General features: G+C 45.9%; 1 protein-coding gene across 1 annotated transcript in view; it reads left to right on the forward strand.

The window, feature by feature from the left end:
* The window catches only part of LOC149330534 (adenosine receptor A2b-like), a 98,974-nt gene that overhangs the window by 33,376 nt on the left and 52,481 nt on the right, over positions 1-13,117 (forward strand). The window lies entirely within an intron of this gene.

A 13,117-nucleotide genomic window follows, 5' to 3' on the forward strand; every position in this document is an offset into this window, starting at 1 on the left:
GGTGAGAGTTCGTGTCTGCGTCTACGTGTGTGATGGGGAGAAGGGGAGGGGGAGCTATTTGCTCACTCATGGAAAGTAAGTCGTATTTCAGCAGCTGTCGGCAGCTATAATTTTAAAGCACTTATGTTCCTGCAGTTTGTATTCACGCATTCCTCGACCGCCAACAGTCTGCATTGTTGAAGCGAACCTGCAGATTCCTTTGAGTGTTCCAAATACCAAAAGTGTTCCAAAGTGTTCCAAGTGTTCTTTGACTGTTTCAAAAAGGCACGCAGAGCTCTCAACCTTGCTGCAGAACCAAAACAAATAAAACTGCAAAATTAACCTAAACTAGAAACGTCAGTGCTCAAAATTCGCGAGAGAACTGTCCCTAAATACAAAAATCGCCGTGTGCAGAGCTGCGTTCTTACTTATTTGGCGGCTCAACAATCAGGTTTTCATTCGATCACACCAAGGACACCAGTAGACAGATAGGGAAGGGAAATCACATTACACCAAGCACCAAAGTACAGTTACACCAAAGGAAACGCTCTCGAGGAGCATTACGTGTTAAGGACAACTTCTGAAAAGTACAAGAGCTAAATACAGAGTTTTAGTTAGCTACGGACGCAGTCATTTAAGGCAGAAAGCCATCGCAATCGTGAAACCAATTCGCACTTGCGTAGATAATTGCCGGCGCAAAGACGAAAAGGATCCATTGTGGATGGCACGTTTCTTTTAGCTTCGCGCACAGATGTCAGTACTAGTTGAAACTAAATGCTGGCCAGGAAGCGGCCGTCTGGGACCGGAACGAATGGAGCAAAGTAACCCGGAACTTCGACACTAAGGTTGCGTCAGCTTGATTACAAGAGAGCGAAGAGAGTAAAAGAAACGGCCAGAAATAAAAACAAACAAAGCTGAAGCACCTCAGGACACGCAGCAATCTCCCCCTGCGTCAGAACCAGTGAGCCCAAAGGACATTCCCTCTGCCCTGCGTCTTCCAAGGAACGCGAACTACAGGCTAGTGAGCGTGGCGACTGCTGTCAGCAACAACAACAACAACAAAAATGCTGGTTGTCACTCGAACATCGCCCGTTCGGCGAGGAGGATTGTGGGAGACCGTGGAATCGTTAGAGCAAATAGCCCGACATTCGCGAACGATGCCCGGGAGATACAGAGTTAATTGACTGATGGCTCGGGAGAAGGAGCCTTGTGCTGGGCGAATCAAGCGTGACACGGCCGTCAGATGGTGCACAGAGCGGTTAAACGAATTGCGACTGACTAAATCACCCTTCATTCCTTCTAGTTCTTTTTTTGGTTCCGTACATTTCCTTTCGAGCGCGGAAGACATTAACGGGTCCTCCGCTATTGCGAACTTCTGCTCGATGCCTTGGTACGGCCGGAACGAAGGATCTCGAGGAGGCGTCTAAGGATGTTGAAATCGCATTAGAGCGATTAGCTTCGGCGTCCGCCGTTAGGTGCTCAGCCATGCCTAGAGAGAAGTAAGCTTGAGCAAAGGGAGGGAGGAATTGGCAAGAACTGTGTTGTCTCTTGAACCTCTCAGGGTTCATGCGTTTTTCTAGCACTACCATTGTTGTTAGTCTCTAGCTTCGGTCGGTGATTTCAGTTGTGTCCTTACAGAAAAAGTTTTAGACTTCTGTCTATAAACTCTATAAATTGTCTATAGACAAATCCTAGACAACAGTCTATAGGCAATACAAATGCCATAGACAGTCTATAGACAATGTATAGATTCATGGCCATACACTTTTAGTAGACTTTTGTCTATAGACTATGAATAGACAAAAAGCAATATTTATAGGAAGTCAATGGAGTCAATAAGAAGTCTATAGACTGTCTATAGACTATTTTTATAAGGATGGGAGGACACAGAATGAGTCAGTATCCATTAGGCTTGGACACGTTCGAGATGAAATGCCGATTGCGTCCTAAACAATGTTCCTGGTTATTTAGAGGTCTGCTCTCGAAACCGAATCCTATTCTCTTGGCATATAATAACTTTTTGTTAGCTGCTGCATACAAGTAAATTGGCAGTTAGTTGCAATAAGATTTGCTCGGCTGGTCGGTTATTCATACCGATAAAGGGTGTAACTGCGCGAAAGGGTTAGGACAATATGAAGGAACATACACAAACCTAGAGGCGTCGTATGCGTTCCTTGATGTTGTCCCAACCCTTTCCTACAGTTGAACACTTCATCGGCAATTGGTTTTATTGTTCGCCGACTGAAATCTGCTCGCCTAGAAAGACTCTCACCTTAAGATGACGTGGAAGACAACCGTGAATGCACGAGGTTTGTTGAGGAACTGCCAGGTCATACGTTACCTTTCGCTTTAGCCCGTCATTCATTTGAACCACTTTACTTGCCGTGGTAACTTGCCGTGGTAGAAGTAAGTGCAAACGGGTTTGCAGAGGTCGAACACAGGAACCGCATTTAGCAGATGAAAAGTCGTTCACTTAGTATGCACTAGCCGGGAAATGGGAAGAACGTAGTCTAAAACATCGCTTGTCCATCGGTCGCAACCTGGCCCCCGCCTCAAAAGACACGGTGACAGCTTCGCACTAAGGCCATCCGCCCTTCGCTCACCAAGGGACGTCACTTCAAAGGTGAATAACACATAAAGAGATGAAAACAATGGGCGCAACAGTTTAGAACGCTCCAAACTGTCACAAAGGCTTCAGAACGTTACCCATGTCAACGACCGGTCGTATTGTAACAATAGTTACGCAGGAAAGCACGAAGCCGGTTACTAGAGCCCGGACCTTCCAAGCCTGACGAAGAAGAGTGTCAGGTCGAGATGATTTCGCGCATTTTAAAGACGCCGAGAAGTGACAAGCACCACATAGCGAAACGTCAACGCCGCACATGCCCTTTCATTTTAAGGCGAAAGCCTTTAATGGCTCATACTGTCGTCCGTTAGCAGAAGGTGTCACACGCGTTTAACTCGGGAACTAAAAAATATAGAAGAAAACCTATGGTTACTTCAGATGGAGGAGGAAAACATGAACCTAGAATCCAAGTTTGATGACTGTCGTGCAATTAGTTAATTAATTATAGGCAAAAATGTCGAAATTGCGTCGAAATAGCACGGACGTCGATATAGCAACGGGAACGATGTGACATACCACCGCAAGTCGTCACGGCATAGCGAAAATTGTCACAGAATGGCCAGAAAAACGTCGAATTTGTGTCAAATTAGATGGGGAAATGGGTAATTAAGCGTAATTAACACTTAAGATCCCCGAAAGGTGTATAATTTAGGTATCGATATAGCCACGGGAACGGTGTGACGCCACATCCATCGGAAGTCGTCACGGCATAGTGTCCTCGAGTTTCGACTCTCAACAGTTCAGTTGCCAAAGTGTCCTCGCAATTTGTAAGCCCCGCAGGTGCCTTTCACAGGTTCGAGCTGGCACTGGCAAGAGCCAGTTCGAACTGGTGACGTGCAGTTGACCGCGCACTTTCCACCCTAGCTGGTTTCACGCCGCAGTCAAAACCAAACCGCCATCTTCCGGTGAGGGACATTTCTCGGTCGGCGAGCAATCGATCCTAACGGGCTGAAACATGTTCGGCCCATCCATCGCGCCGCATTTCGCTTCCGCCTCAAAAGACACGGTGGCTTCGGCATCCGGTCTTTGTTCATTCTGGAGCGGCGTCGCTTGCAAACGCGAAGAACACATGTGCACGCGGAGAGGCAGTTTCGTACTTTGACACTGGTCGCGGGTGAAACGACACGAGGCAGACATCAAGGTCTCCGGAACCTTGTGTTCGAAACTGGGTCGTCTTGGGCCCCCCGCGAAGCGATGACTCATTGTTTCGCCAGCGACGCGCTTTGAAGAGGAAAAAAAGAGGCCAAACACAGTTAGGCCTAAATGACGCGCGAAAGCGGATGTGACGCCTTTTTTCTGTCGCTCTGCGGATAGGCGTGTGTGTGTGTTAGGGATATCGTCCGGGCGGTTCGCCTGACAATGAGAAGTGGTTTTTCGGCGACCCTGACGGTGTACACCAAGCGAGGAATGAAGGTTCCGGGACATAGGGGGCGCTGTCAGTTGTTCGTCAGGAGTTTGGCGTCCCTACAGTAGAGCTTGAGTGTAGCTGAATCATCCCGACCCTCTATGAACATCAGTGTGTTGAATGGAATCAAATGTAATGACAGCCCTTTGGAAACCTGAAATATTAGAACACCGTTATCTTGCATCTAAAATGATCAGGGTACTAATTTCTCGCTTGTACCAACATCCGCAATTAAAAATTTTATAAATAACGTTCCTCGAAGACTTACATGGTTTGAATGACAGCTGGCTTCCTATATCGTAACGAGTCCCTGATTGCCCTATACATGTCCCAATAGCAACACAAATAAACTCGCATGTCAAAAATTAGACAACCGCCGCCGTAAATCAGCTGGTAGAATACCGTACGCGGAACGAGGAGGTCGTGGGCTCGGATTCCATCAGTGACATGTAGTTATTTCTCCTCATTTTTTTGTGCAATAATTATCTATTTTAAATGACCTCGCTACCAAGTCTCTATTTTTGTTAACAACGCTATAATTCAAATACATACCATTCCCTAATGTTTTCCTTGGTTTCAGTTACTATTGGCTTCTTTTATACCGGGTGTTTCACCTAACGTGTTTGGCTATTTAACAAAGAAGGCTTTTCCTGTTAGAAGGGCGCTTTTTTCGGTCTACCATTGTCAGCTGTGCAGCGCATCAGAATACAGCTAAGGCGTGATAACTAGAATGACTAGTATGCTGGTTAATTAATATGCTGGTTAACTAATATTAACTAGCCGTGTACTGTGCGATGTCAGTGCACGTTAAAGAACCCCAGGTGGTCGAAATTTCCGGAGCCCTCCACTACGGCGTCTCTCATAGCCTGAGTCGCTTTGGGACGTTAAACCCCATAAACCAAACCAAACCTAATATTAACTAGCCTCATTATTTATAGAGAAGCGTGTAGCTCAGAGTAAGTAAAAGTCGAACCTCTTTATTATAAAATGGTTTATAACAGAATAATGGATGTAACGAAGGAATGAATATTCCCCTTGGAAGCTCGGCCAACACGGGCTATAACGAAGATGCGGCTATAACAAAGTAATCGCCGGGATTCTTCAATTTCGTTATAACGAAGTTCAACTGTGTCAATATCAATTTTTAGAATTTCGAAAATTCTTCGGCGCTGTGGCCTAACAAATTTTTGCTATTTCGACAAAAAGAAAAAAACGTACACTGGAGGGATTGCTTTTTTTGCAAGCTTTTCGAAAACGTGTATGTTTTGGCGGGATGTAGAGAAAATTTATTAGTCCACAGGGCGGAGGGTAACTCCATTTCCAAAATTGTAAAAACTCATACGGGTGTTACTTAATGTGGGCTGCACGCCTCTAAGTAATTAAGGAGCCTAACTCTTATAGTTTAAAAAAAATGACTGACTATATAGCGTGGTTAGTTCAAATGTGAATTAGGTGCCCTAGCACTGCGGTTTTCCCTTTGCTTTCGTTTTCGGGTCGAGGCTTGACTTCTAAGATCAAGCAGATTTCAGACAAAGGTCGGTGTAATCGGTGAGTGTCGTCGACCTTGGTTCTGGCGAACTAAAACTAGAGGGGACAGTTGGTATAGTTGACTTACACTCATTTACATTTACTCTAGAGGGGACACTAAGCTCCGCCTTAAGGATACGACGCGATGGAATTGACGGTTTAATGCCCATATAAGCCCAAATTCTAATTCTGTACTTTACATTCATAGATCTCAAAAAGTCCTGTGCGTATTAGGAGTCCGGGGGGCAGCGGTAGTATTAGTTAACCATGCAGCCTGCTAGTTAGCAAGCCTTAGCTGTATTCATATGTCCTATACCGCTGACAATGCTATGCCGAAAAAAGCACCCTTCCAACGTCAGCCTGTATTTCAAATTTGAGGAACATTTTAGGTAACACACCCCGTATGTATGCCGTAACGAACCTCTCATTTTCCTACCTTTGCGTTATCTGTGAAGCGCCTAGGTAATGCACACAGTCGTGTAGAACTCAAGGCATGAACGTATGTTTGGGAAGCCCCGCAAAAGTTTGTACCCTTAGCTTATTCTGGTTGCGTAAGGCTTCAATGTGTAGAGTCTATTTTGCCCAAAAGTGACTCAGCTTATTCCTTTATATAGCTGCTATATATAAATGGCAGAGAATAGTAAGTGTGCAAACATGTTGGCCCGTATAGGAAAGTGCAAGTAACCTTGGATGTTACTGCTTCGTTTCTAAAAATGCGACAAAGGCGACAAATCCGCTTCTTAATTGCTCTGCTTTCTCCCCCCAGTACCATGCACCAACTGGCCCAACAAGCTGCGCTTCTGCAATCCTTTTCTACAGCTTTGCGAATAAATGAATAGTGTGCATAAAAGTTAGCTTAATCCATTTGCAGGTATAGACGCACTTGTTATGCTTGCAGAATAGCCCTAAAGAATCAGTATCAGAAGCCGCTAGGACATTCAAATCCAGCTGTATAGAAATCTAGCTACCTTTCTTATTCCCATATGATGGGTAAAGTGCCATATCGCTCATCCAACACACACCGGCGCTGAGTTTCTCTCCATTATTTTATAACGATACTTCATGCAGCCAGTAAGTAGGTTGGACGGATGGACGGAAGATAGGAGCGTCCCCTTTGAAACGGGGTGGTGGCAGTTGCCACCATGCTCTACTTTTTTCTTTATTTTTGCTTAACTGTGTTGTAAATTGCCATTAAAATTCGCCATTTGCTTTCACTACGGTTTCCGGCGTTTTGATCTGATGGCAGCTTTCTGCTTTTCAGCCACTAATCGTCCAATCGCTTTTTGCTAACTTCCACCGCAGATTTATTTACATGATCATTGTTACCTCTAAACCCTAGGGCCTCAGGAAGAGTGACTGCGCCTGCATCGACATCCGGATGGATACCATCACATTTGAGTATGAGGTGTTTAATTGTTTCCACAGATCTACCCCCCCCCCCCCCCCACACACACACACACACACACGTGTCATCATCCTCGTTAATTTTTTCTTGTAGCTGCGTGTTCTAAGACACCCGGACCTAGCTTCAAAAAGTAGACCACTGCCTCTCGAGTTATCATAGAACGATTCCTTCCTGATCTGCCTTTTCCAGTATCGATTCGATATAGTTCTACACTATGCTTCTTTTCCATTGAATTAATCAAATTTTTAACTTCCGCGTTTTTAACCTGTCGTTTAAAGCTCTCTATTTCTCCGTCCTTCTTTCCTGCGCACTTACTGGTTAGTTTCCTAGTCCTATCCGCCATTGTGAGTCAACGCTCTTTCTTTATAAGTATTTAAATACCTTAGCTGCCCACCTGTTTTCGTTCTGTTTCCTCAGGCATTCTTAGTATAGTATTTTACTTCGAGCTTCCCGTGCATCGAACGATGCCCAGCCCATATCTCCTTGTACTGCCTCGTTTGTGGTTTTGCCGTGTGCACCTAGTGCTAATCTCCCAAGATCCCTCTGATTTACTTCTAATCTCGACCGAACTTCTGCCCTCAAGCACAGAACCCTATTCCCGAAAGTAACCAAGCCCCAGCACCATTATTCCTTTCCAAATACCTCTCAGCACTTCATATTTGTTGTACTCTCATAATGCCCTATGTTTCATTATCCCGGCGTCTCTTCGCCCTTTTGCCCCAAGAGACTGTTCATGCTTTTCCGTGTATATCTTTTCGTCGCCGTCAGCGCCTCCAGTGTGGGCGCTTCGAAGCTAATACGAGCAGCGGGAGGTCAATTAATTGACCGCAACGGCTTCACGACCGACACGGCCTCTCAAATTGCTAAACATAGCCCTGGATCCAACATGCACAGGTATGCCCGAGGCATCCGGAAGTATGTAGCACTCTGTAAACGACATGAGCATTTCGCTTCTCTCAGCATCCACCTACCCCGCGCTACTTAATTGCCAAAAAAGGTCGACCTGCTAGTTACCACAGTCTGACACGCTCCCCATTACGGGCCCCCTCGTCTCGTTAACCCTTGGCTTGCCTGGCGCTAAACTGGGCTAGACACAAGCCCGCCTTCTTAATATAGCTAACTACAGCGGAACCGCATGCAGGGACCGTTCAGAAGATCGGCGGCATCAGCATCGGCATCGACACCTGCCTTCGAACGAAACAGAAAGCAGGTTTCCGGAAGAGGCCGTTAGTCGGGGTGCTGACGGTATACTGCGCTCTGGCGTGCCCTCTTTCGTGCACAAACAAGGTCTTTCGGAGCCCATCATCACCGTCGTTAGGCTTAACGAAGCTCCTCCTACTCCTCCTCTTGAGCGCGCGGCGTCTTTTTGTGTCGCGGTCACCGTTGTCATTAGCTCGACGAGGTCGCAGGAGACAGCTGTCGCCGCTACAAACACCACCGAGACGGCCTCTTGAGGAACGACGCGTATACTCTAAGCTCTGTCGCGTGAAGTTTGGAAGGCTATTTCGACCGCGTTGTTGGGCTCGTTCGACCACCGTAAAGGCGCAGAGGTTCTTTCTGGGGAGCATGTCCACAAGTTTCAAGACGCAGACGAGAGGCTACAAGCAAGGCGGTTGCTTGCAGACGGGTCAGGATGACACCTCACCGGGCCATGAAAGGTCCAATTTTTTTTTTTTTGCTGTTGCGATGGTTGGAGTTTTTCACAGCAACAGTCAATCACCGAATATAATGTGCTCAGGAAATTTTCACGAATAGTGAAGGTGCGGTTTAGCATAGACAGAAGTAATTGGAAGTATTAGGAAATGCGTATGTTCAGCAGTCTGCTTAACTCTGTCGTTATTGCTGTTGCTGCTGATGATGATGACTAGCAGTGCTGCCCTATTGAACACGCAAACATTTTATTACGCAAATGTCCCCTTCGTCTTGCGTTCGTTTGTATCGCAAAGTTGACCACCGAACAGACCAGAGTCAATGGTAAGTCCTATAGGAAAAGTCTAACGGCAAAGTTGCAACTTCAGCTCTACAGATCATGTGATGGACAGACAACTGACGGTCTATTGAGGAGTGGGATTCAAGGGAAAAAAGGTGTTGCGTAGCCGAGAAACCAAATGGAGAGATGACAATAGGGCCATGATGGTGTCGCAGAGAGCTTCGGGAGACGCCTTTGTCTTACAGTACACGTAATCCGGCTGATGATCGCGATTCATTTACCTATTTCTATTCCGGAACAAGGGTACTTGGAGACATTGAGGGCGACCTTTGCCCTGCAGTAGGATTGATCAGGGCGCTGACAATGTTGATTTCATTGATCCGTTGATATCGCGTGACATGGATGCCTGTAGAGCATCGGGAGAATCCTTTGTTCTGCAATGGACGGGATCAGAAAGATAATGATTGCGACATTTCAAAAGTATATTTTTCTATTTATGTATTCATTTATAATACATACTGCAGACTACGGCTAGGTCCAAGCAAGAAGGGCACATTAATAAAAAGCAGTATCACAGCAAGACAAATAAACTACAGATAAATAAAATAGCAGAAAAAATACATAATATTTCATACTAAAAAACATAGGTTAGATTTTTTGCAGGTCGATAGAACTTAGTTATTGATTTCCAGTTTGTACTGGTACGTGAAAAAAAAATGGCCTGGCTTAGCTTATGGTTAAGCCTAGGATGCGAAGCATAGTTTTGCGGTCTGGCGAGCTCCCCCCTCCCTGGCCGACATCTCGCTGCTCAACTGACTCAACGAGTGCGTCGCCTTTTGCGTGACGTCAGTATCTCCTAGCGGTAGGAGCGGGAGTTAGGCCGCCGGCGGAGGCTGCGCGTCCGCAAGCGAGCGCACGAGGCCCCAGCTTTCACAGCTGTTGTGACGTCATATCACGTGGTGCGCCGATGAAGGTCAAGTGGTAGCTACGCGGCCGCGCGCGGCGCAGCAAGGAAGAGCTCGGTTGTGCGGCTAATATGCTTCGCATAAAAAGGAAAGCTTGTACAAACCTGTCCGGGCAAAATACGGTGCCAATAAAGGTTTGTGATTGTGTCTTGTACTTCTTCTTGGCTCTGGGGAAAGGTAGGACGAAATGTCAAGTCTGAGTAAGATTCTCAAGTCGGGCTAGTTGGTTGTTTGACATGCTTGAGTGGTTAACAGTGTGCGAGGAAACGACACGAAGGAAAAGAATACACGCAGCGCTCGTCAAATCTTCTCTTCCTTCGGCCTTGCTGTTTTTCTGTGCTGTTAACCTCAGGCAAAGATTACCATCAAAGATTACCACCTTTTCAAGAACACCTTAGCTAACATTGTATGATTAGACACATCTGGAACTTTTTTGATAATAGCCCTATTTCGTTTATTGTATTGTTTGTTTTGCTTTCTTCCTGTAACCACTCCCCTCTATAATGTCAATGGCCCTGAGGGTATATGAAATAAATAAATAAATAAATAAGTAAATAAATAAATAAATAATAAATAAATAAATAAATAAATGTCTGAGTTTATTGTTAAGAATTGGTATGGCGCTCTAGGCCGCTAGCGACATTAACTAGGATGAGGAGGCTGGAAGTTAAAACAATGGCTGTAGCTTTACAGCAAGATTGTAGAAAGAGGTTAGCTGTGCGTCGTCTGGTATTCTATGCAGCTTGCACTCGCTGTCACTGGCTCCTGCTGATAAGCCTGGCTCACCTGTAATTACTTACATGACGGACGCCAACAGCCATCGAAACCAAGGAGCGTAGGGGATTGTTTTGAAATTTGGGGTGTTCATCAATAGGAGGTTAATTGGGTAATTATTTTAAATGTAACTGATTAGAAAGCAGAAGAAAAACAACCAAATGCTGCCGGTAGATCAGAACCCACGACCTCCGAATTTCGCGTTCGGTGCTCGACCAACGAGCCCCTCTTTCCTCTTCACTTCTCTGCTCTTTAACTGCTTAGTAGCCTGAGCTACATTTCATGTCTCGTAACTACTGCATCGCTCGACGATGCCTGATTTCAGGATCGCGCCGGTAGATCAAATCCGGTTAGGTACTGGTGGCCCCAAAATGACCCGTTTCATTTCGCCCTGCGAGACCCATCGCATGTGGAAGTACCTCTATGCCAGTGTTTACGATTAGGGTGGTGACAACTGTTCGCCTGGGAGCCGCCATTTTGTTTCTCAAGGACTTCGGAGACATCTGCTGTAGACCATAAACAGGAAGATTTTTTTTTTCCTAATGTAAGGCTTCTATGCTTGGGAACTGTACTGGACAGTCCCGCGGCCCAGCAGGAAAATTCAGATGTTCGAAAATAATGCTGAAGCTTCGCGAAATTGAAAGCCTAGGAAACAAAATGGCGTATAGCGGTCGACATCCTAGTCCTAACCCACCTCATCATGCGCACCAAAGAAACCTTCCACTGGTCAATAGTAGGAAACTAGGGGTGTGCGAATATCAAATTTTTCGAATACGAATCGAATACGAATACTTGGTTCCGAATATAGAATCGAATATCGAATAATCAAGGACAGACGCATTTAACCACTACAAAACATTATTTGAGCACCCAAGAACATCACAGTTCAACTATCAGTGATGAAATGAACACAAAAGATGTGTGTGGCTGCACAAAAAGTATCAAAGTCTCGAACATTATTCATAGGAGAGTGGAAATATCAGAGAAGATGGCTAGTACACTGCGTTGATTAAGGCTAGCTTGCCATAAGTACAAAAGCGCGTTGCTGGGATGAACATAAAAGGTAGTCGTGAAGGAAAACCAGCTGCTCCACGCGGTCAGGCAGAAGTAGTTAGTTCCCTTCTAGCTGAAGCGACTTCTCCAGCCACAAAAATGCCCTCTCACTTGGCACTGAACTGGCACGTATTGCGAGGTATTTCGTGCAGAGCTCTGACTATACCAGCTTCGCAGGCATAGCCACAAAGAAGCTCACCAGCGTAGTCAGCTACTGCATGGCCCAACGTTAGGTATTGCTCTGGGCGCCGCTATATTGTTATGTCTCTTTCGATAGGGCTTGCGGACCGAAATGAACGCCGGTGCTCGCAATCGAATATTCGGCTGGGTACGAATATTCGCGTCGGATCGAATATTCGAAACAACACGATTACTTAGATTTCGAATCGAATACGAATACTAAAAATGTACTATTCGAATTATATTCGAAAATTTCGAATATTCGCACACCCCTATAGGAAACGGATAGAAAGTGCTCTGGTTAGCCGGCAACTGAATTAGGGCACCGGTTGCCTCACAAGGTTCCTGGCGCCGAGATCATATAAGACGAGGCACCAGAAATGGGGCCGCGGGCTTCTCGCTAACAGGTTCATCTGCCCACACAGGTCCATGATTAACGGCTCCCGTCTCACCGTTGCGGCTCCGAACCCCGCTCGCTTGAAATAACGGCGCGCGAGGAAAAAGAGCTGGCCGGGATCGCTCGGAAGAACCATTCAGGGTATCGAAGGCGCCTCCGCACACGCCGTTCGGTTGTAATTTACGAGTCTGCAGCCGCGCTCGTTCCACGTGAGCGGACTACTCCCGTCATCGCAGACGAGCGGACGCTGTTCGTTTGCGTTTTTTTTCGTTGTTATTTTGCCGTCTTCTCCCCGTCAAATAGCGACGGCCGAAGCCGGCCCACACTGCTACAGGCAGCGCCACCTATGTACTCTGTTGAGCTAGCCGCCGCTCTTCGTAATTCCCTCTTGCCCCATACCGCACGGCACACCTTGGTAGGCGATTACCTGAATGGAAGCCCGTAGATTGGACGGAGATTAGGGCGAGTCCGCGGGGAAATCGGAAAAAAGATGAAATTGAAGCTGAAGAACATTTTCGTAATAACAGAAGACAAGTTGAAATGAAATGAAATATCTTATTTGCCATCAAATACAGATGCGGGGTATTGTAGAAAAAAGCTGTCCTTGGACCGTTCATAATCCAATATTTCAGCAGAGTGGCAGCATCACATAAGCAAACATATTCTTGATACCCAAACATATACATATATATTTAATATGAAGCAGATCTAGTACTCATAATAAGCGAAAACAACGAAAAAAAAACAAAAAAAAAACAGAAAGCAACAGCGGAACTCGCTGCTACAAATGCAACAAAAAACAGCAAGGCTAGACAACAATACATAAAAACCAAATACATCTTCCGGAGGTCCTTGTAGGTTGCCGTGAACAGGTCA

This window comes from Amblyomma mixtum, chromosome 9 (assembly GCF_055824585.1).
Source record: "Amblyomma mixtum isolate Tamu chromosome 9, ASM5582458v1, whole genome shotgun sequence".
NCBI classification, from domain to species: Eukaryota; Metazoa; Arthropoda; class Arachnida; order Ixodida; family Ixodidae; genus Amblyomma; species Amblyomma mixtum.